Here is a 23,422-nt window from a genome sequence, read left to right on the forward strand (position 1 = left end):
GTCCGTGTGCGGGATGCCGTTGTGTGCCCGCGCCGTGCCGTTAATTTTCCTCAGCTTATTATTCTTTATATATTTTTCAAAACTTCCGGAATCAATCGCTTCGATCGTCTTGTTTCAGGTTTTCGTCACAAGTCCTCCGACTCGGTGTCTACAGTTGCCCCTACTTTTCTATTTTGACAGTGATGTGTGTGGTTCGAAAACGTTTTTGCTAACGTAACACATGCAATGTAAAACATATAAAAGTAAAAGACACGTAACGAGTAGGAGGAAACATACCTGACCTTTGCGCTGCGCGCTCCGGCGTTGCTCTCTGACTGCATCAGACTCTGCTTCGGGCTGCACCCTAGTTCACGACCGCGGGGATAATGGCTAAATAGCTACCCTAGTTTACGACCGCGGGGATAATGGCTAAACAGCTACCCTATTTCAAGATTGCGGGGATAATGGCTAAATAGCTACCCTGATTTACGGCTGCTGGGATAATGGCTAAACAGCTACCCTATTTCAAGATCGCGGGGATAATGGCTAAACAGCTACCCTATTTCAAGATCGCGGGGATAATGGCTAAAAAGCTACCCTATTTCAAGATCACGGGGATAATGGCTAAAAAGCTACCCTATTTCAAGATCACGGGGATAATGGCTAAACAGCTACCCTATTTCAAGATCACGGGGATAATGGCTAAACAGCTACCCTATTTCAAGATCGCGGGGATAATGGCTAAACAGCTACCCTATTTCAAGATCGCAGGGATGATGGCTAAACAGCTACCCTGGTTTACTACTGCGGGGATGATGGCTAAATAGCTACCCTGGTTTACGACTGTGGGGATAATGGCTAAACAGCTACCCCATTTCAAGGTTGCGGGGATAATGGCTAAACAGCTACCCTATTTCAAGATCATGGGGATAATGGCTAAACAGCTACCCTATTTCAAGATTGCGGGGATAATGGCTAAACAGCTACCCTATTTCAAGATCGCGGGGATAATGGCTAAACAGCTACCCTCGTTTACGACTGCGGAGATAATGGCTAAATAGCTACCCCATTTCAAGGTTGCGGGGATAATGGCTAAACAGCTACCCTATTTCAAGATCACGGGGATAATGGCTAAACAGCTACCCTATTTCAAGATCGCGGGGATAATGGCTAAACAGCTACCCTATTTCAAGATCGCGGGGATAATGGCTAAACAACTACCCTATTTCAAGATCGCGGGGATGATGGCTAAACAGCTACCCTGGTTTACGACTGCGGGGATGATGACTAAACAGCTACCCTGGTTTACGACTGCGGGGATAATGGCTAAACAGCTACCCCATTTCAAGATTGCGGTGAAGATGGCTAAAAAGCAACTCCGGTCAACGACCGTGAGTCAGATGGCTAAAAAGCAACTCCGGTCAACGACCGTGAGTCAGATGGCTCAAAAGCAACTTCGGTCCACGATCGAGAGTCAAATGGCTCAAAAGCAACTTCGGTCCGCGACCGAGAGTCAAATGGCTCAAAAGCAACTCCGGTCTACGACCGTGAGTCAAATGGCTAAAAAGCGGGTTCTGTTTCTGGATTTTCTTACCACACTGTTGTCTGTATTTTCTCACTGGAGTTATCATCTCGACGATTCAATGGGCACACGTCTGAGTCCGAAATGAAATAGACTACTGATTGTTTTTCTGTTGACTGTCGTCTGTATTTTGACTGGTGTCACTGTTCTGTAAAAATTAGCTGTTGTCTGGAATTGATGTTTTGACAATGTTAGTCACTGTCTGGGAGAAATGCAGGCTGAAACGGACTGCAAATCGGAGGTCTGTGCACCTGGTAATTAATTATTTACTTTTTTACCTTTATGTCAAATCGTACTTTTTTCACTATTTACGGGAATGTCATTCCCTTTTCCTATATAAGGTGGTGGGGTTTCATTTCAACCCCACACCTTCTCTCTCCTCTTTCTCTCACTAGACTTCAATTTGGATTATTCTCGGGATGGATTTAGACGAATGGGATGGCACCCGAGGCATGGACGAGGTTTATGTAAACCTGGATAGAGTGGATACCTTCCACGACCCTACAACACACTTGAGCAGGACACGCTGCAACGAGGTAAGTGGTTTCTCACTTTTATTTGATTTGAACTCTAGGATTTAGCACTCCTATACGAACATGATTTGCATGCTAACTCTTAGACTACCTTAGAGGACCTTAGCTAGAAAACGTGAATTCCTTTATTTACACGTAACACCTGTTTGTTTTTGTAAGAATGCGCGCTATATGCATGTGAATAGTACACTACGAATTTATGCATGTTGACAGTAAAAACGATGTGAATAGAAAAAACGTGAATAGTAAAAACTTAGCTAATGAATGTGAATAGTACACGTGAATAGTAAAAACTTAGCTAATGCACGTGAATAGTGACAACGTGAATAGTAAAAACTTAGCTAATGAACGTGAATAGTGCACGTGAATAGTAAAAACTTTAGCTAATGCACGTGAATAGTGCACATGAATAGTAAAAACTTTAGCTAATGCACGTGAATAGTACACGTGAATAGTGGCAACGTGAATAGTAAAAACTTAGCTAATGCATATGAATAGTAGAACGTGAATAGTAAAAACTTTAGCTAATGCACGTGAATAGTAAAAACGTGAATAGTGGCAACGTGAATAGTAAAAACTTAGCTAATGCATATGAATAGTAGAACGTGAATAGTGACAACGCGAATAGTGCACGTGAATAGTAAAAACGTGAATAGTAAAAACTTAGCTAATGCACGTAAATAGTGAAACGACGTGAATAGTAAAACTTACCTAATGCCCGTTAATGTACGTGAATAGTAAAACCTAATCTACGCTCCTCGTCACCGCAGACGAGAGTGGATCAAAGGATTGACTCAACCTTACGTGAAGGACCCTACATGAGAGATTTTTTTACGGAAAATTAGTCCTAACTGACCGGATGCCTCTAGGTTAGATAATGAAAGAATACATGTTCTTGACGCGTTCTTATCAAATGCATGCTTTAGGAGCCGTATTTAAATTTTCTTGTCTTGTTCTTTTTAGTTCATTGAGATTTCGGGGACCACCGCCGAGATTCACTCATGGTACGATAGGCTAGGCGCCGCGGCGAGAGCCCGCGTGCGCGAGTTGGGCTTCGAGCCTTTTATTGCAGCGCTGCCCCGTACCAACGGGGTATACGATCCTTTTGGCCTACGGGCCTTATGCGAGCGGTGGGCTGACTCGACCCACACCTTCCACCTTTCCTTTGGTGAGATGACCATCTCGCCTCGAGATTTTTTGGCTGTTGACAGGATTGCGAGGGAGCAACACTCCCATCCCTTTCCACTTTGGTATGATGCGACCACGGGTCGACCCTGCTAGGCTTGCTATCTTGATTGGACCGGGAGTTCGTCTATGCGCCAAGTCTACTCCGGCGAAGTTTGTCTCTACCGCTAGCCTCTTTAGTAGACGTGATTTCTGCGAGACTGACGCTACCGACCTGGCGGTTCGTAGTTTCTTAGTATATGCTCTGAGTGAGACGATTTTCCGCACGAAGGGCGAGAAGGTACACGCAGGTCTTGTTCAGGCACTTAGCGATCTGGATGCAGCGGCTTCTTATGATTGGGCAGGGCAGGCTTAGCCTTTCTTTACAAGTTCTTGGATCTGACTTGCCAGAAGCGCAAGGACTTCGGCGGTTATACCTTTGCCCTGCTGGTACGTGACGCCTTCTTGACTTATCCGTCTTATCCTTTTCGCATTTTTCACACTCCTAGTCCTTGTTTTTACCGCAGGTGTGGGCATACGAGAGACACATCCTTCCTAGCCGGTCTCGACCTCGACCGAGAGTGCCGAGGCCGCCCTTTATGACTCGATGGAGGGACTTCGACTTGAGCGCTGAGAGGAGTCGGACAGTGTCGCGGCTTCTGGATCGGATTGACTCGCTGACCTTGAGTCAGGTAGATTTTGCCCCATCGTGCCAGATTTTGGTTTGAGCCATTCTGACTTTCTCTTTGTGTATTTCGCTTTAGATTCAGTTCAGGTGGGATGACCTCGACTTCGGCCCTGAGTATGCATACGTGTCGATGATCCAGGAGCAGCAATGTGTGCTCACCGGCCCCTGCGTGCGGGCGTGGTATCTAGGGGATCGAGGCATTACCGGGGTTAGAGACGCTCATTAGACGCCGGGTGAGATCCCCATCTCCATGTTCGCGGTACGGACTCTGCCCTTATCGACCATTCGTCGAGATCTGACCCGTCGTTTTGTCGGTAGAGTGGTCTGGATTCATGCCGGGGGCCGCGAGCCTTATTTGTCTACTTTACTGAGCGCGAGGGATGCCCCGGCGGCAGCGATGGAGGTAGATCCGGTGGCGGACGTGTTTTCGAGAGAGGCGGTCGAGGCCGTCTTTGGTTAGGCGGAGGTTCCGGTAAGTGATTCCGCCCTCTTTTCATTTTATTCATGATATGCTCGGAGGTTTTATTGTGTGTGTTTTTTTTTTGCAGGAGGGATCTTGGAGGAGTGTCCACTTATCTGATTTTTTTGATGGCACTCAGACTCAGACACCAGTGCGCGAGCAGCCCTACTTCGTCGGCGAGTCCTCCAGCGCAGCCCGACCGGAGAGATCGTCCATAGGCGTGCCTATACCAGGCTACGGGAGGGATTATGCTACGATCCGCTATGACGAGTCTGGGACACCTTATGCGGGATTCGAGGCGGCCCCTCCTATCTTCTCCTCGAGGGTCCCGTTTGATCCCTTGGACACTTCACTGACCACTAGGGAGACCTGTACAGACTACGTGGATCTATCCGGCTTCCTACGAGATCGCCTCAGCTTGCGCTGCACCGACCACCTGGTATGTATCATTAATGTACTTTAGTGTAGTGAAATGTATGCATGTATGTATGATTTATGTTTTTGCCTATGCTGCCTCTTATCAGTTTTTTTTTTTTTTTGTAGAGTGATCTTCATGCCCATGAGCGGAGACAGAGTGAGCTAGTGCGGGAAGCTGATGCCCGAGTTGGTCGTGTGTATCAAGAGAGGAACGACCACTGGTCGGGAGTGATGCGACGGGAGACTGAGGGTCGCCTTACCGTCGAGGAGAGGGCGCGTGATGAGTCGATCAGACGCCTTGCTGCAGAGGAGAGAGCACGAGCTGCTGATGAGAGAGCACGGGTTTCTGATGAGAGAGCGCGAGCTTCTGATGAGAGAGCGCGTGCTGTCGAGGAGACACTATCGGCGGAGCGGGCATCTCACCTGAGAGATTTTGAGAACTATTGGGACTTCCCTCCGTATTAGGCTCGTAGCTTTCATTGTTGCTTTGTAGCTTTTATTAGGGTTTCTCCGATGTATAGCTGATGTATAGGGAGTGGGGTGGATAGTAGGTAGGCTTTTTGTGGAAAGTAGGATAGGAAATGTATAACCCGCGATTCATATTACCATGCATTCAGTAGATTATGATGATTCCAATCATTCTCGTCAAATATATTCATGCCTTTATTTATTTACAAACAACAGAAATACTTAGTCTCTTATACATTGTTTTTGTAATTGCTCAAGTTATAACTATTGTTACCAGGACCCGCCTTTCGGTTTTCGGATCCCGGCGATTTTTCTCCTCCCCTTTTACTATCCCGGAATTTTTAAATGAGTGCCCTTTCGGGTTTTCACCCATTGGGATTTCCCTTATTGTTGCATAGGTCGCCCTTTGCGGGTTTTCAACCTATCGGGAATTTTTCTTTATTTTTTTTTTCTTTTTTTTTTACGAAAAGTATTTCTTAAGCCTATCCAGATTGGTAGGTTCGGAGAATTCCATGCCGTCCATTGTGGTTAACTTCACCGCTCCTTTGCTTAGCATCTTTTTTTACGACGAATGGTCCTTCCCAGTTAGGCCTGAACTTCCCCCTCGGGTCGGTGTGCGTCTCACGGATCTGTTTCAGCACCAAATCTCCTTCTTTGATAGGGCTGGTCTTGACTTTTTTATTGAAAGCCCGAGCCATCCTTCTTTGATACAACTGTACATGGTAAAGGGCTTCCATCCTTTTCTCATCAACTAAAGCCAACTGCTCGCATCGCCTCTTTACCCATTCTGCCTCGGGAATTTCTGCTTCCACTGCGATTCTCAACGATCGCTTTTCGATCTCAATCGGCAGGACTGCTTCTGTTCCGTATACCAAGGAGAATGGCGTTGCCCCAATCGAGGTTCTGACTGTCGTGCGATAAGCCCACAACGCGAGTGGGAGGTGCTCATGCCAGTTCCGATGTGATTCCACCGTCTTCACGAGGATCCTTTTAAGGTTCTTGTTAGCTGCTTCTACTGCCCCATTAGCCTGTGGACGGTACGAAGAAGACTTGTGATGTTCAATGCCATATTCTCGGAAAAGATTCCTTACTTCCCCCTGAAACTGGACTCCGTTATCCGTGATCATGTGATGAGGTACTCCGAACCTGGTGATCAAGTGTTTTTCAATGAACTTTCTCATCTGCTTGGATCCCAGTTTGCTAAACGACTCAGCTTCTACCCATTTGGTGAAATAATCGATGGCGACTGTAACAAACTTATGTCCGTTCGAAGCGTTAGGCCTTACTTCGCCGATGATGTCAATGCCCCAGGCAGCGAATGGCCAAATAGGTGCTAGCACATGTAGTTCCATGGCCGGAAGATGGCTGCAATCGCCGTGGATTTGACAATCGTGACATTTCTTCGCATACTCGTTACAATCTCTTTCCATGGTGAGCCAATAGAAGCCTTGCCTAATAATTTTCTTAGCTAGTACTGCTCCTCCCATATGGGCTCCATAAATTCCCGAATGTACGATTCCATCGGCTCGCGGGCTTCTCCCGCATCCAAGCATCTTAGTTGTAATCCGTCAATGTGCCTTTTGTAAAGCAAGTCGTTGTGGATGACGAACTGACGAGCTAGCCTTCTAATCACAGCTTGATCCCTAGGTTCTGACTCTGCCGGATATGTTCCATCTTTCATGAAATTCACGATATCGAAGTACCATGGATTTTCATCTGCCCCTAGTAGCATTACGTCTTCGTAGCATGGTTTGTGAGATCTTCTCAATACCAACGGCTTCGAAGCAAGGTTCCGGGGGTTATCCCAAACTGACACCAAAGTGGCCAAGGCATCCGCGGCCTGATTCTGAGCTCGAGGAATGTGATAGAAGCGACATTCTTGGAATCTCAATGCCAACCCTTCTAGCTGATCTAGATACGGACGTAGCCTTTCTTCTCTCACTTCCCAGTTTTCTTGTGCCTGTTCGATGATCAACTTGGAGTCACCCCAAATTTCGACATATGACGCTCCCAGTGCTGCTAATGACTCCAAACCATAAATTCATGCTTCGTATTCGGCCATATTGTTGGTAAGGGGGAAGGATAACTTCTTCGCCATCGGGATTCTTTCTCCTTCTGGTGAGATAAGTAGTACTCCTACTCCGGCTCCACTCGAATTAACTGCTCCGTCGAAGAACATTTTCCATGGTATGACTTCGATTGCGTTCAAATGTTCATCGGGGAAATCATAGCTTACTTCTTCCTCTTCTGTATTCAGGGGTTGGTTAGCCAGAAACTCTGCCACGGCCCTTTCTTTGATAACCTTCTTCGTCACATATTCAATGTCAAACTCGGACAAAAGCAACAACCATCTGGCTAACTTCCCCGTCAAGGATGGAGTTCGGTATAGATACTTCACGGGGTCCATCCGAGAAATAATGATCACTTTATACGATTGGAAATAGTGCCGCAGTTTCTTCGTCAACCACACCACTGCCACACATGTCTTTTCGATCATGTTGTATTTGAGCTCATACTCTAGGAACTTCTTACTCAAATAATACACCGCGTGTTCCACACCGGTGTCTCCCTCTTGAGCTAACATTGCTCCGATAGATCGCTCCTCAATTGCTACATAGAGGAGAAGCGGCTTTCCCAGTCTAGGCGGTCTCAACACTGGCGGATTAGACAAGTAACTTCGGACACTCTCCAACGCCTGTTGACACTTATCATTCCAAACAACGGGTTGGTCTTTCTTTAACAACTTAAAGATTGGCTCGTAGATTGTGGTGAGTCTTGCTATGAACCGACTGATATACTGAACTTGCCCCAGAAACCCTCTCACTTCCTTCTCATTTCTCGGCGCTGGCATTTCCTTTATAGCCTTCACTTTATCGGGATCCACCTCAATTCCCTTATTTCCGATTACATAGCCTAAGATTTTCCCCGATGAAACGCCGAAAAAGCACTTCTTCGGGTTTAACCTTAGCTTGAATTCTGCAATTCGGGCCAAAAACTTCTCGAATGCGGCAAAATGCCCTTCTCTTGTTTCTGATTTGACCATCATGTCATCCACGTAGACTTCTACCTCCTTGTGTATCATGTCATGGAACAGGGCTATGGCCATTCGCTGGTAGGTTGCCCCGGCATTTTTCAAACCAAATGGCATCACTCTGTAACAGTATGTTCCCCACTCTGTTGTGAACGAGGTTTTCGCTTTGTGCTTTTCGGCCATCTGAACTTGCATGTAGCCCATGAAGCCATCCACATTTGTGTGTAAGACGCTTGATGCTGCACTGTCGATCAATACATCGATATGAGGCAAGGCGAACTCATCCTTGGGGCATGCCTTGTTAAGATCTCTGTAATCCACGCACATCCTCACTTTGCCATCCTTTTTCGCGATGGGCACTACATTTGCGACCCAAGGGGGATAGTCGATCACTTCGATGAATCCTGCTTCTAACTGCTTCTTCACCTCCTCTCTGATCTTATCTGTCCATTCGGGTCTCATACGTCGGAGCTTCTACTTTACGGGCCTCGCCTCGAGATATGTTGGAATACGGTGAGTTACGCTTGATTGATCGATTCCGGGCATGTCTTCGTATGTCCACGCGAATACAATTTCGTATTTTTTAATTATTCTCTCAAATTCTTTTCTCTCTTCAATAGTTAATTCTTGAGCAATTTGTATAAGTTTAGGATTTTCATCCGTACCAAGATTGAAAGTTGACATTTCTATTGTATTGATTTCAAATGTAGGCATGTTATATGAATGAGAATGCATGGAATGATCATGATCAACATCAAGCAAGTAAGCAAAATCAGAATTCATTTCATTGATAGCGTGGGTGATTACATCATCGAACTCAAACAAAGCAGTAATACAATTTTCATCCTCAATATCTTCGGACTTCTCATATACTCTCGAGGTACTAGGCTCAATTTCAGCTCCTGTAATCGCTTCAATGGTAATGACCTGCTCCTCGGCATTTGAATCCAGCATCATGATCTCCTCGACAAAGCAGCTTGCCTTTCCTTTGCCCCAGTCGGCGACATCATTGAAGATTTCAAACCCTGGCAGAATCTTTCCTTCCGTGCTAGTCCACGACTCGGAGGTTCCCGAATATGGCTTTCCATGCCCTTCGCTTATAAAATGCTTCCTCAAGCCTATTTTTCCTTCTGCACTCATGTTGGATGGACTCCCCTGCTTATATCCCAAACCCCTCCGGGTTTTCTGACTTATAAAATCCGAAAACTCCGACAACCCTTGATGGTGTGCTCCTAATCCCATTCCCGGGATGAAACCTCCTTTCATCATCTTCACCACACCGGTGGTCATGCTCGACTCGTAAATCCCAGAGACTTGGAATCCGGAGAAGAGTTGAGGCTCAATTCCCAATGCTGCCACCGAGCTCAATTTCTCAGCTCTAATTGTAACTATCTCCTCCCCGAAAGGGAACTTGATCATTTGGTGGAGCGTGGAGGGCACACCTCCCAGCTTGTGGAACCAAGGGCGTCCCAACAACACAGCAAAAGTTACCGGGATGTCCAACACTGTGAATTCAGTCTCTTCCTCATGCGGCCCTAATTTCAATTTGGCCTTGAAGACTCCTTAAATATGCCTACGGCTGTCATCGTATGCTCTGATCACTGTTTCAGAAGCTGTCAAGTCTCCTCTCTCCACTCCCAACTTCGACAAGAGTTTCAACGGACAAACATTAATGGCCGATCCATCATCGACCATCACACAGCTAGTCTTCTTCCCGTTAATTTCTGCTCGGATATACAATGGCTTGTTGTGAGCCTTCCCCTCTTCTGGGAGATTCTCGTCGGTAAATGTGATCTCAGTCCTCCGAGCCATAATTGCCCCTACTAGCGCTGTCGGCTCGGTATCGGTGGAAATAACCAAATTCTTCAACTCTTTCATCAGATTTTCCCGATGGTACCTAGAATGGCATAAAACTTCCCAGACCGTAGACTTAGCTTGCGTCTTCTTCAATTGTTCAAGAACTTGGTCATCGGGCTTAGGAGCCGAACCTTCTCCAATCTCAATCTCTACCATTGGTGCCTTTCCCTCGGCCACACGACCTGATCTCATCATCACTGCAACTTCCAGCTCGTCATCCGACTCGTCCCAAATGTTAATAGGAACCCTTCGATTGGCATCCTCCTTGTCCGAGGAACTCGCCCAAATGTCTACGACCATTAAATCCATGACCTGAGGAACACTCGGATTCAGGAAAAAGGGATCCGCCGATCCATACAAGGCCCAACCTATCAACTCATCATAGTCAAGGAGGGACACCCGGCTCATCCTCCTTGCGGCCAACGGAATAGCACCTCATTGTATGCACATAAGCTGCACCTTATCGCTCATTGTCTCATTACACTGCTCATAACGGTGCCTCCACCTTCTAGCATAATCCACAAAATGTTCCTCGGGGAATTGCCTAATCCTGTCCAGATCATCCAGGGATCCCGTCCATGGAATGTACATTTCATATCTCGCCACAAAGGCATTTCGGAGCGGTATCCAATGGCACATCTCTTCCTCTGACAGACCCTGATGCCACAATAAGGCTTCTCCCATCAAGGTTTCCGAAAAATGTTCATGCAACTCACACTGTGGGAATCCAGCGTTATACATATGATCGCGGAATATCCTCGCATGCTCTACAGGATCCTGGTATCCACCATACCTAGGCATCGCTAACACCGCATCAGGTGTTTGGTAAGATGGGGAATCAGGAGTTTGCTCTGCTAGCATCCATACCGTATATTCCTTGATAAATCTCTTCGTCATAGCTGCCCAATCGGTCTTAACATACATCGGCAGCGACATGTACTACATCAGCGGTTCACCCATCAGTGAATTACAAAACAAGCTAGTGATCTCTTCCTCTTTGAAACTCAAGGCTGTCATAGCCGACAAATAGAAGTGAAGGTGCTCCATAGGGTCCTTATTGCCGTTATACTTGCTCACCCTTGGCAATGGACGCTTGATGGGTCCAATCTGCATTGCAAAGTGCTCCGCGGTTCTATCCTCAGCTCTCTGATACTTTTCAAGAAACAAATCCGACAACCGATCCCAATCGTGCTTGCAAGAGTCGGGTAATGAATGGAACCATTGCAAAGGCTCGCCTACCAGCGAATGGTGGAACCACTGAGCAAATTCATCTACCCCGAAGGATTCAATAAACATGTCGTGCATATACTCACGCAAGTGCACTTCAGGATCCCTTCCTCCACTGAACAAACCCAAATTTGGAACGATAGTCCGAGACGCCCCTTCACCGGTCTCTTCGGCACTATCCTCGTCATATGGTGCTCCACCATCTGATCCCTCCTCCATTGGTTCTTCCTCTTGTTCCTCACCCAAGAAGGACACATACCAACCATTTCCCACATTGCTTCTTTCGACGGAGTCCAACAACTCCTCTACATCTTCCTCAAAAGATTCCATCACTACAGTTTCCATCAAACCAACTCCGATCACGCTCACCCTATGATTAGGCAATGGATTGCGCCTAACGGAAGGGTTTGCTGATGAAGGATCAGCTATCTTCTTCTCCTCAATCAAATCTTGGATTTCGTGTTTCAGCCTCTCGCAATTCTCAATCGTATGTCCATAACTGCTGTGGAATTCACAATATCCTCTAGCCTGAATCTGCGGAGTAGGTTGAGCTTTGTTATACGGGGTGAGGGCTTTCAACAACCCCTTCTTCTGCAGATGTTCAAAAACGTTCGCATAGGTCTGATCGAACTTGGCGAACCGCCTCTTTTCGATAGCATTAAGATCAACCACTTTCACTGTCGCAGATTCCGTACTCGCGCTAGGCCCTCCGGCACTGTATCCAGACTTCGTCCACTTGGTATAAGCTTTCTTCGGCTTCCCATCGCCTTCGACAGTCAAGGCACAACTATACATCTGATTGAAATCTGTGAACGGCATATATCTCAACTCATTCTTAATATACGGCAACGTATTGCCAATCACCATTCGGATCTGATCTTGCTCAAGCGGCTTCTGTTTCATGACCGCGGCCTTAGCCCTCCATCTCTTCACGAAGTCTGAAAGGGATTCCCCAGTCTGCTACTTAGTGGTCTCTAACTCTTTCAAAGTGACTTCCAACATGGTGTTAAAACTATACTGAGCGATGAATGACTTCGCTAACTCCTTCCAATCCTTCTTTGTCACTATTGGCAGCGCATGGAACCATGTGAGGGCAGCCCCCTCCAGGTAAGTGTTAAACAGCCCTAAGACTTGATCCTCGGTCAGGATCGTGTGCTTCATTACCGCAACGTACTGATTCATGTGAGCGGTGGGATCTCCAGTTCCATCGAACTTTTTCATGTCAGGGAGCCGAAATTTCAGAGGCAAAGCTGTTGCTGTCAAGCAATTCTTCAAGTTATAGAAATCCTAACTTCCGGAGCTTCCTCCGCGCAAGTCCTGCACTTCCTGTGTGATGTGTTGCCTCCACTCCTCTTCCTTAGCTTTCTCCTTCTCTAACTGTTTTCGGACATAATCCTGATAATCCTCCTCATTCCCGAAGCGAGGGCCATCGTTCACCTCATTCTCAGCACGCTTACTACCACTCTTGTTGTCCTTCAGTGCTAACTCAGCTAGTTGGGCCAAGATTGCAGCCAGCTGGTCATTGATATTGTTCACAGAATTCTCCAATTCCGCCACCTTCTCGTCGGTTGCAGACATACTGACGGAAGACTGAGTATACTCGGATGAAGATGATTCAGAAGCCACAACTACTGATTCGGGACTGTCTACTTGCAACTGATCAAACTGTCTGACAAGCCGATTACTCTCGCGAAACCACAACCGCTTAATGATGACGTCTGCGCGAACGATATCCATTAGTATGTATGCATGATTTCATATGCATGATTCGTGGTGTGTGCGTTTATTTATTTACGATTATAAGATAAGAAGAACAAACGTTAGTTCTATTTACACGTATCACAACATCTCTCTTCCACCCTTATTCCTCCACACACTCGTTGGTCCAGGTCTCTTTCCTAGGATTTTGGTTTTTTGGCTCACATTGCGGTCCCGGGGACGCGTGATGCCGTCGATTATTGCGGGAAAATAAATCATTCATCAGACAATACAGTTCCTTTTGACGTATCAACATTCAGTGACTAAGAAATCGACCAAGTTGGATTGTTTTTTCAGAATAACTCGTCTTTCGTCCTTTCGTGAGACGCATCAATCCGGGTTTCGACTCCCTTTGAGCGCATCTTAGTTTTTATACGTGGTTCAAGTTATTCTTCTAGTCCAATCGTTCGTTATTGTTAATGACTCGTTCCCTTTTGTTCACGTGGGTTCGTGTCTCGATTTTTGGATTACAACGGGATCTTTTGGATCTATCGAGAGACGTAACCACGTGTTTATTTAGTGATGGAATCACTTTTGGATTTTATTTTAGGGAACGGACTCATCGCGTAACGTGTTTGTTCATAGCGTCGAGAATTCGTTTGCTCATTTTGCTACGTGAAAAGACGGCGAGTCTTATTTTGAGCGCACGATAATCTTTCGGCTAATTACAACTCTTTGTTCCTCCCAATCTACGGGACATATCATCTCAGTGTGGTTATAGAAAATAAACGTTTCGTTGAATCGCGTGTTTGTTCGAAGCGAGGATATCACCGTTTTCTTTCCTTTAGGCGCGAATTTAAGCAAACACGTATATCGGGCCATATTTCTTGCAGTTTTGGTAAAGGTCGAAATGATCGAGCCGTTAGTTAAAACCCGCAGTCTCGTCCATATGGCGCAATTATATGGTTTGGCTTAATTCGGCTTCGAGATTTTAAACGGGGTATACACTCGTTCGAGGCACGTATTCAACGGTATTGGTTTATTTTCTTTAACTACTCTCGGGATTGACATATATCGTAGATTCGGAATGATTTTGGTCGTTTAGTTTATTTTTCGCTTTTCTTTTCTTAGTCACCTTTTGCGGACACATCCATTTCTCTTAAGAATGACACAAGGCATAACGTAAAAGCTCGTCTTTTATTCGGAAGGGACGGGCTACTTGTGCGAAACTTTTCATGTTACAACAAGGTCGTTCGAAACAGAAATGTTCTTCGTTTTCGTTTCATCGTGATCTCGTTTTATCCCAATTTATTTAAAGAATGTGAATAACGGCTACCGTTAATATAGTCTCTTGTATCGAAATGTAACTATCCTTAACACCGAACCGATTCATACTAATACGTGCTTACGTCATAACGTATTTCCTGAACACGTGCCTTCGTCGGGACACCGAAAGGGACAAGGAGGGTCGCACATGTTCATTCATATGAGATGACTAAGTCGTCTTTAGTTCAAATCGTTTCGATGTTTTTAGGGTAATTAGTATGTCGATTCATGAGTATATATTAACGCATCGTCTCATTTTCTTTACATAGTCTAGGATTAGACACGTATCATGGCGGTTTTGAAAACACGAACTGATTCATTTATCACATCAAAAATAGTAACGGGTAATCCTATGGAAACTTCTAAGGCTACTATATGCTGACACGGCTGACCGCGGGACCTCACAGGACCGCACAGATTCGCCCCTAACGAATGGATGGGGACCCTCTGGCGCCTTACTGTAAGGGGGAACTTATGCTATCCTCTTTCGAGCGACGAATGGACTCTCGCTAGAGGTTTCGCGGAAATTACCCAAAGGGTTTGCAATAATGCTCGTGAATGCATACGAAAAGAAGTAAAACGATCCGTCCCCGTTAAGGGCTTAGTGCATGCCTTCCGGAATCAAATTTCTCGCTTCCCCAGCAGAGTCGCCACTTGTTAGACGAGGTGCCGCGGCCTAATCTCCCGGGCGGACCGGGGGGTGGACAACCTCATGGCGACATAAGCGGTGATTGGCGCCGAAAGCAACCAATCGCGGAATCAAGCTGCTCGGTAGGACCGGAGCTCGGAGATATGGAAGAGTCGCCACCCACGAATGGGAAAATGAACACCGATCCCTTGCGGGAGACCGGTGTGGGTTTGGGAAACTTAGGTACGAGCCGAGAAGGCTAGCTCCTTTCCGGAGAAAGGCTACTAGGCACCCCGACATCGCCCGGTTATGAACCACCGGCCTCCTACTCAGCATGTTAGGCGATAACGGACTAATCGTATACTTCTTTAAGTTTAAAATTCATTTGAAACCCTTTTCTTTCTCTTTTTGGAAACCATTTTGAGCATATGATATTGAAAAGCCACATCAGTAAAGAATCACCCATTTATGTTTATACATACACAGAGAGAGGGAAGAAAGAAGTGATTTATTTACAACCGTATTTAAATGTTATGTTGTGTGTCTATTCTACATTAACTTATTTCCCCAAAACGACGTTTATTACATGGTTCGCACCTTAATCGCCGTTGGAACGATTTAGGTGCGTTTTAAAATCCCGTTTGATGAAGCTTACCCGAATCGCCGTTGGAACGACTCGAGTAATTGAAAACGTTAAAGTAAAAGCCTTTTAATAAGAAAACGTGGTTAAACATACAAGTCAATTTTATTTTGTACAAATTCATTAAGAAAGCGATTCAAAATCTCCATTATTAACAAAGAAAACGATTTTGATTACAATGTTCGCTTAATCCGTCGTTGGAACGGACTAAGGTTTTAAAACGTGGTGTTTAAAAAACGATTTGAAATATCAACCAAAATGACTCTATTTATCTACATTAAAGATTTAAAAAAGCTCATTAGCTTAAATAATTTAATTGAAAACACTCTTTTTGTGACTTATTTTCCCCACTTATTTAATGGACACTCTAACTATTATAATTACATTAATAAACACATTTAGGCCCAAAAATTAATTTTTCCAAGTGAAGCCCATTTGAAACATGGACTTATAAATAACCAAAAGAAATAAAGAAAATAATATAGATATATATTTACACATTTTAGCCCAAAAGACATAAAATAAGAGTAAAAGAAAATATACTATCTAATATATATATAAGAAAGAATAATGAAAATAATGTATTTATACTTTAAACATAAGAAAATAGTGAATGAAATTCATAAATAGGAAAATAGCATTTATCACTCAAAATAATCTTATTTAACAATAATTAAGATAACCCAAATATACCCCAAAACTATATATATACATAACTAATATAATCCTATTGTCAAAAAGACTATATGTTCATCCCCCAATATCTACTAATTATCTCCCAAAATGCCCAAGTAAATAACATTTAAAATAGAATTTAATGTAATTTAAATGAATAATAATAAAAAGGAAAGTAATATGTACATATACAAAAAATTAGAATAAAAATGGGATACCAATCTCCTAAAATAATTATATATGTTAAAGTTTTAAAACAATTTGAAAAGAATATATTACATAATTATATATATATATATATATACTAAGGATTAAAAGTCTAAAAGTTAAGAAAAAGGAACTGAAATGGCATTTTTTACATTTTGGCAGATTTACCGACGGAAAATCCGTCGGTAAACAGCATTTAGCGACAGAATTGGAAAATTACAGCAGCACTCCAATATTTTCCAGATTTATTCAAAAGCTTTAAATTAAATCTAATTCAATCGTTTTGGACTTCCGAACTACCAAAGATGGATCATAGTCGAAAACGGAAGTTCCTAAAACGATGTTTTTATTTTAAAACGTTATTTGGAAACCTAAAAACTTATAATTACAACATTTTCGATACCCGAACTACCTTTTTATCGGATCACGGTTCGTATTGGGATATCCAAAACGAGGTTTTTATTTTAAAACAAAACCGAATTTTATTTAACACGAAACGAAAATTAAATAAATACGTTAATTAAATAAAACGTGACAAAATAAATAAATGACTAAAGGAATAAAAAAACTATAACATAAAAAAATAAATAGAAGGAGAGAAATAAATTAAATAAAATAAAGAGTCTAGTCCTCGGATAATACCTTTAATTCGGTATCTGACAGTCGAAGCCGATTGATTTCACGAACCGCGAGCTCCCGTTTTTTATGAAAAATTTAGTAAAAATTGAACTTAGGAAATTTAGAGATTTTCAATTTTAGGAAAAAAAATGTTTTTTTCCCAAAAAATCCACTTCCTCTCTCTAGAAAAATATCTAGTGTGAGAAAGCTCTCCCAAAAATCCTCCCCCCCTTTTCACCTTGGGATCCGTGCCCATATATTGGGAAACGGATCCCGGAACAATGGGCGACGCCCAAAAAAAATTGGGCGTCGCCCATTGTGGTTGGGCGAGCGCCCAACCCTCGTCGGGCGTCCGCCCGACGCGTCGGGCGTTCGCCCGACGTGGTTGGGTGCCCGCCCGGCGACCCTCGGGGCGTGCCCCGCGCCGTCGGACGCGTGCACCCCGCGGTCGCCGAGCGCGCGTTCCGCGCAGCTAGACGCTCGCACGTCGCGGCCGCCGAACGCGCGCCCCGCGCTGCCAGGCTCGTGTGCTCAACGGCCCACGAGGGCGCGCACCGCAAGTGGTCCCAGGCATTGCTCGGGCGTCGAGAGCGTGCCACTCGCGGTGCGTCCGACGGACGCCGCGCGCATGTCTCGAGCCGTCAAGCGGGCGTTCGACCATCGTCGTCCGCGTGCGGGATGCCGTTGTGTGCCCGCGCCGTGCCGTTAAGTTTCCTCAGCTTATTATTCTTTATATATTTTTCAAAACTTCCGGAATCAATCGATTCGACCGTCTTGTTTCAGGTTTTTGTCACATGTCCTCCGACTCGGTGTCTACACCTGTTTTGCAAATTCATTCTTAAATCAGATATCTTCTAACATCTTCATACTCTAATCTAATTCTTATTCTAGCAATTTCAAAACCAAAACCGATTAAACGATTTTCTATATTATAAACCTTAAAGTAAATTTAACCGATTATAAATAAGTTTTTGTTGAAAAACGTTCCCTGTGGGATCGATATCTTTTATTACTACAAGCGTATACCTTGCACTTGCGGAAATCGCTCAATAAGTTTTTGGCGCCGTTACCGGGGAACGCCAAAATTTTTGACAAAATTTTAAATTTTTCGTGTTTTATTACGAATCTAGGTTTATTCATACTTATTCAAACTTTTACATTTTATTTATTTTTAATTACTAACATATTTATTTTTCAAAATTCTGTTTTGTAGGTAGTTTCTGTTCGTGCGAAATTTCAAGTTCATTCGCAGTTCTCGAAGTTCGGGCACGTCACCAGATCCTATTGACCCAGAAATTGAAAGAACTCTTAAAAAGAACAAGAAAGAAAAGAAAAAGAAAAACCAAACCCCAATAAAAACTAAAATTACCAAGCTAGAAGTTATGGCTACACTTATGGATTACGCTAGGCCAGGAGTGGCCGGTGTAACAAACAGTATAGTTAGACCCCAAATTAATGCACATCATTTTGAAATTAAGCCTGCGTTGCTTAATATGTTGCAAAATAATGTAACGTTTTACGGGTTACCTAACGAAAATCCTAATACCCATTTGACAAATTTCTTAGAAATTTGTGACACTTTTAAAATTACTGATGTAACTGCAGAAGCAATCAAACTTTGCCTTTTTCCTTTTACCTTGAAGGATCGAGCCAAAGAATGGTTAACTTCTATGCCAGCCGCATCAATTGAGACTTGGGAGCAATTAGCCCAAGCATTTTTATCAAAATTTTTCCCTTTAGCAAAAACCGCAAGAGTCATTAAAGAGTTAACATCTTTTTCTCAAAATGATAGTGAAACTCTTTATGACGCTTGGGAACGTTTTAAAGAACTTCAACATTTATGCCCACACCACCAATTGCCCGCTGAACTTTTAATGCAAACATTTTATAATGGACTAAATCCTACAACTAGAGGTTCATTGGACGCTATGTCTGGAGGGTTATTCATGAAGAAAACATCTGCCCAAGCAAGAGAACTTTTGGAGGAAATGGCAATCAACAACAGTATGTGGCCCGCAGAACGTGGACACATACCAGTAGCGAAACCATCATCCTCAACTACATCATCAGTTAAAGGTATAGTGAATCTTGATCCAGTAGCAATGTTGCAAGCCCAATTTTCTGCCTTGTCGCACAAAATTGATAGGTTTATGGCACCGTGTGATCCTAATGGTCAACCAATCCAAACAGATGTGGATTACGAAGGTATGAGTGAAATTGAACAGGTAAATTTTGTCCAAGGGCAAAACCAAAATAATAACCCTTATTCCAATACATATAATCCTGGATGGAGAAATCATCCTAACTTTAACTGGAGAGACAATAATAATGTTAATGCTAATCAAAATCGTACTATTAATTATCAAAATCAATCAAGAGATTCGATTAGCACTTTATCTTCTAAAATCGACAAATTCATTGATGCTATGAACGGAAAAATAAGTAATCACGACGATGGTTTTAAACGGATCGAGAATAAATTCGATCAGCTTATTAAAAACCAATCATCTAGCATCCATAATTTGGAGATTCAAATTGGACAACTCGCTAAATCAATTCCATCCCGCAAAGAGGGAAGTCTTCCAAGCCATACAGAAGAAAATCCGAAAGAGCATGTTAAGGCTATCACTCTTCGTTCAGGGAAAAACCACTTAGGCCCGGAAATGCCCGGAAATTCGACTTTATCTGGAACTGATTTATCAAAGTCCAAAGAAGATACATTAAAACAAAAAGATGCACCGATTGACTCTAGTACAAAAACTTTTGTACCCAAACCACCTTTTCCACACAAAATCCGCAATAAGGACTATGACAAACAACTTTTAACATTTTTAGACAAACTTAAAAATTTGCATATTAATTTGACATTTATGGATGCAATTACGCAAATTCCCAATTATGGTAAATTCCTCAAAGATTTAATTTCAAAGAAAATCAGTTGGGAAGGAATTTCATCCATTTCACTAACTGAAGATTGCAGTTCGATTGTGTCAAGCAATTTGCCTACAAAACTCAAAGATCCCGGATGTTTTACCATTCCGTGTAAATTGGGAGATATAGAATTCCCAAGTTGTCTTTGTGATTTAGGAGCAGGCATTAACTTGATGCCATTATCTATTTTTAATAAGTTAGGCTTAGAAGAAGACATCAAACGTACCAATATGGTTTTGCAATTAGCGGATCAAACCACTAAAAGACCATACGGTATAATTGAGGATGTTTTAGTTAAAGTTGACAAATTTATTTTTCCTACCGATTTCGTTATTTTAGATTTTGCTTATGATGTAAATTGTCCGCTAATCTTTGGTAGACCGTTCATGAACACGGGACGTGCTCTAGTTGATGTGTCGGAAGGGAAAGTAGTTTTACGAATAGGAGATGATAAGATTGAGTTTGATATGAACCAAGCGATGAAATATCCTATGGAAGATTTCGCTTGTATGAAACTTGATTTAATTGAAGAATGTGTAAATGACATTGTTCAAAAAGAAGAAATAATAGAACCTATAATGAGTGAGGAACTAGAAGATAAGGACCTAGAACCTTTGATTCGAGAAGATGGACCAGTTCCGCCTTCAATTGTAGTTCCACCTAAATTAGAACTTAAAGAATTACCAAGTCATTTGAGGTACGCTTTCTTAGGCGAAGGCGATTCTCTACCTATTATTATCTCTAACAAATTAACACAAGTCCAAGAAGAGAAATTGGAAGAAGTTGTTAGAAATAGGATAGGAAGTATGGGTTGGCAAATTTCAGACTTAAAAGGTATTAATCCAAGTATTGTGATGCATAGAATTCACTTAGAAGAAGATAAGCCACCTAAAGCGGATAGGCAAAGACACCTAAATCCGAACATGAAAGAAGTAGTGAAAAATGAGATTACTAAACTTCTGGACAATGGAATCATCTACCCTATCTTGGATAGTGAATGGGTTAGTCCAATCCATTGTGTACCTAAGAAGGGAGGCATAACAGTTGTAAGGAATGAAGAAGGTGAATTAATACCTACGCGAACCACCACTGGTTGGAGGGTTTGTATAGATTATAGAAATCTAAATAAAGCAACTAGGAAAGATCATTTTCCTCTTCCTTTCATTGATCAAATGATCGAAAGGATAGCTGGTCATGCTTTCTACTGTTTTCTTGATGGTTACTCCGGATTCTTTCAAATATACATTTACCCGGATGACCAAGATAAAACAACCTTCACATGTCCTTACGGAACATTTGCATATAGAAGAATGCCCTTTGGTCTATGTAACGCACCTGCAACATTTCAACGTTGTATGACTGCGATTTTTAATGATTTCATTGAAGATATCATGGAAGTTTTTATGGACGATTTTTCAGTTTATGGAGATTCTTTTGATTCGTGCCTAGAAAATTTGGATAAAGTTTTGTCTAGGTGTGAAGAAACAAATTTGGTATTAAACTGGGAAAAATGTCATTTCATGGTTGACGAAGGAATTGTTTTAGGTCACAAAATATCTGAAAAAGGATTAGAAGTAGATAGAGCAAAAACCTCAGTAATAGAGAAATTACCCCCTCCAACTACTATTAAGGGAGTAAGATCATTCTTAGGACATGCTGGTTTTTACAGAAGATTTATTAAAAAAATTCTGTAATTTCCAAACCACTTACTAATTTACTCATGAAAGATTCAACCTTTGATTTTAATGAAGAATGCGTTAAAGCTTTCGAAACATTGAAAACAGCTTTAGTCAGTGCGCCTGTTATTGCTAAACCCGATTGGGATTTACCATTTGAAATTATGTGTGATGCAAGTGATTTAGCTGTCGGATGTGTTTTAGGTCAAATGAAAGATAAGAAACTTCATGTCATTTATTATGCAAGTCACACACTGTCTGGTGCACAATTAAACTACACCACAACAGAAAAAGAAATGTTAGCCGTAGTTTTTGCATGTGACAAGTTTAGGTCATATTTATTAGGTTCAAAAGTTATTATTTATACTGATCATGCTGCATTAAGATATCTATTTGCTAAAAAGGATGCAAAACTGCGTCTAGTTAGATGGGTTTTATTGTTGCAAGAATTTGATATAGAAATAAAAGACAAAAAGGGAGTTGAAAACCTTGTCGCCGATCATCTATCAAGACTTGAAGATGAAAACGGTCCTATAGGTGAAACTACCGGTATACTAGATGATTTCCCTGATGAACACCTCTATCAAATAAAAAGTGCCATGTCACCATGGTATGCATATATTGCTAATTATCTTGCAGCCAATATTGTTCCGAAATGATTAGATTTCCAACAAAAGAAGAAATTTTTCTTCGATATTAAACAATATTTTTGGGAAGATCCCTTTTTGTTCAAGACTTGTGGTGACGGGATAATTAGGAGATGCGTTGGTGAAAATGAATACGAATCCATAATGTCGGAATGCCATTCTAGCTCTTATGGAGGACATAATGGAGTTAACAAGACAACAACTAGAATATTTGAAAGCGGTTTCTTTTGGCCTACGATGTTTAAGGACGTCCATTCATTTATTACTCGTTGTGATAAGTGCCAAAGAACAGGAAATCTAGGAAGGAAAGATGAGATGCCCCTCACAACCATATTAGAAGTTGAAGTCTTCGATATGTGGGCAATAGATTTCATGGGACCTTTTCCCCCTTCCAATGGTAAAACTTACATATTAGTTGCTGTTGATTATGTTTCAAAGTGGGTTGAAGCAATTGCAGCCCCGACGAATGATTCTAAAGTTGTCGTTAATTTTCTTGACGATATATTCTGTAGATTTGGTTGTCCAAGAGTTATCGTTAGTGATGGCGGTACTCATTTTATAAACAAGAGTTTTGAAACGCTTATGAAATGGAGTACGCCACCACGTATCAACGCCGTACCATCCTCAGTCAAATGGTCAGGCGGAGATATCAAATAGAGAACTCAAATGGATTCTCGAGAAAACAGTTTCATCTTCTAGAAAAGATTGGTCTTCTAAACTCAATAATGCATTATGGGCATACCGTACTGCATTTAAAACACCAATAGGAATGACTCTGTACCGTTTAGTGTATGGGAAGGCATGTCATTTGCCTGTTGAATTAGAACATAAAGCCTATTGGGCTATTAGAGAACTAAACTTTGATTTACGACAAGCAGGTAAGAAACGTTTGCTCAATTTGAATGAGTTAGATGAGTTACGTCATCTATCTTACGAAAATGCAAAGATTTATAAAGAAAAAGTGAAAAAA

General features: G+C 42.6%; 1 non-coding gene across 1 annotated transcript; it reads right to left on the reverse strand.

Annotated features, from left to right (window-relative positions):
- Positions 1-18,949: 18,949 nt before the first annotated feature.
- Positions 18,950-19,056, reverse strand: LOC136215908 (small nucleolar RNA R71). The gene has a single exon (XR_010682911.1). It is a non-coding gene; the product is annotated as a small nucleolar RNA R71 (small nucleolar RNA).
- Between the last annotated feature and the right edge of the window lie 4,366 nt (positions 19,057-23,422).

This window comes from Euphorbia lathyris, chromosome 1, assembly GCF_963576675.1.
Source record: "Euphorbia lathyris chromosome 1, ddEupLath1.1, whole genome shotgun sequence".
NCBI lineage: Eukaryota > Viridiplantae > Streptophyta > Magnoliopsida > Malpighiales > Euphorbiaceae > Euphorbia > Euphorbia lathyris.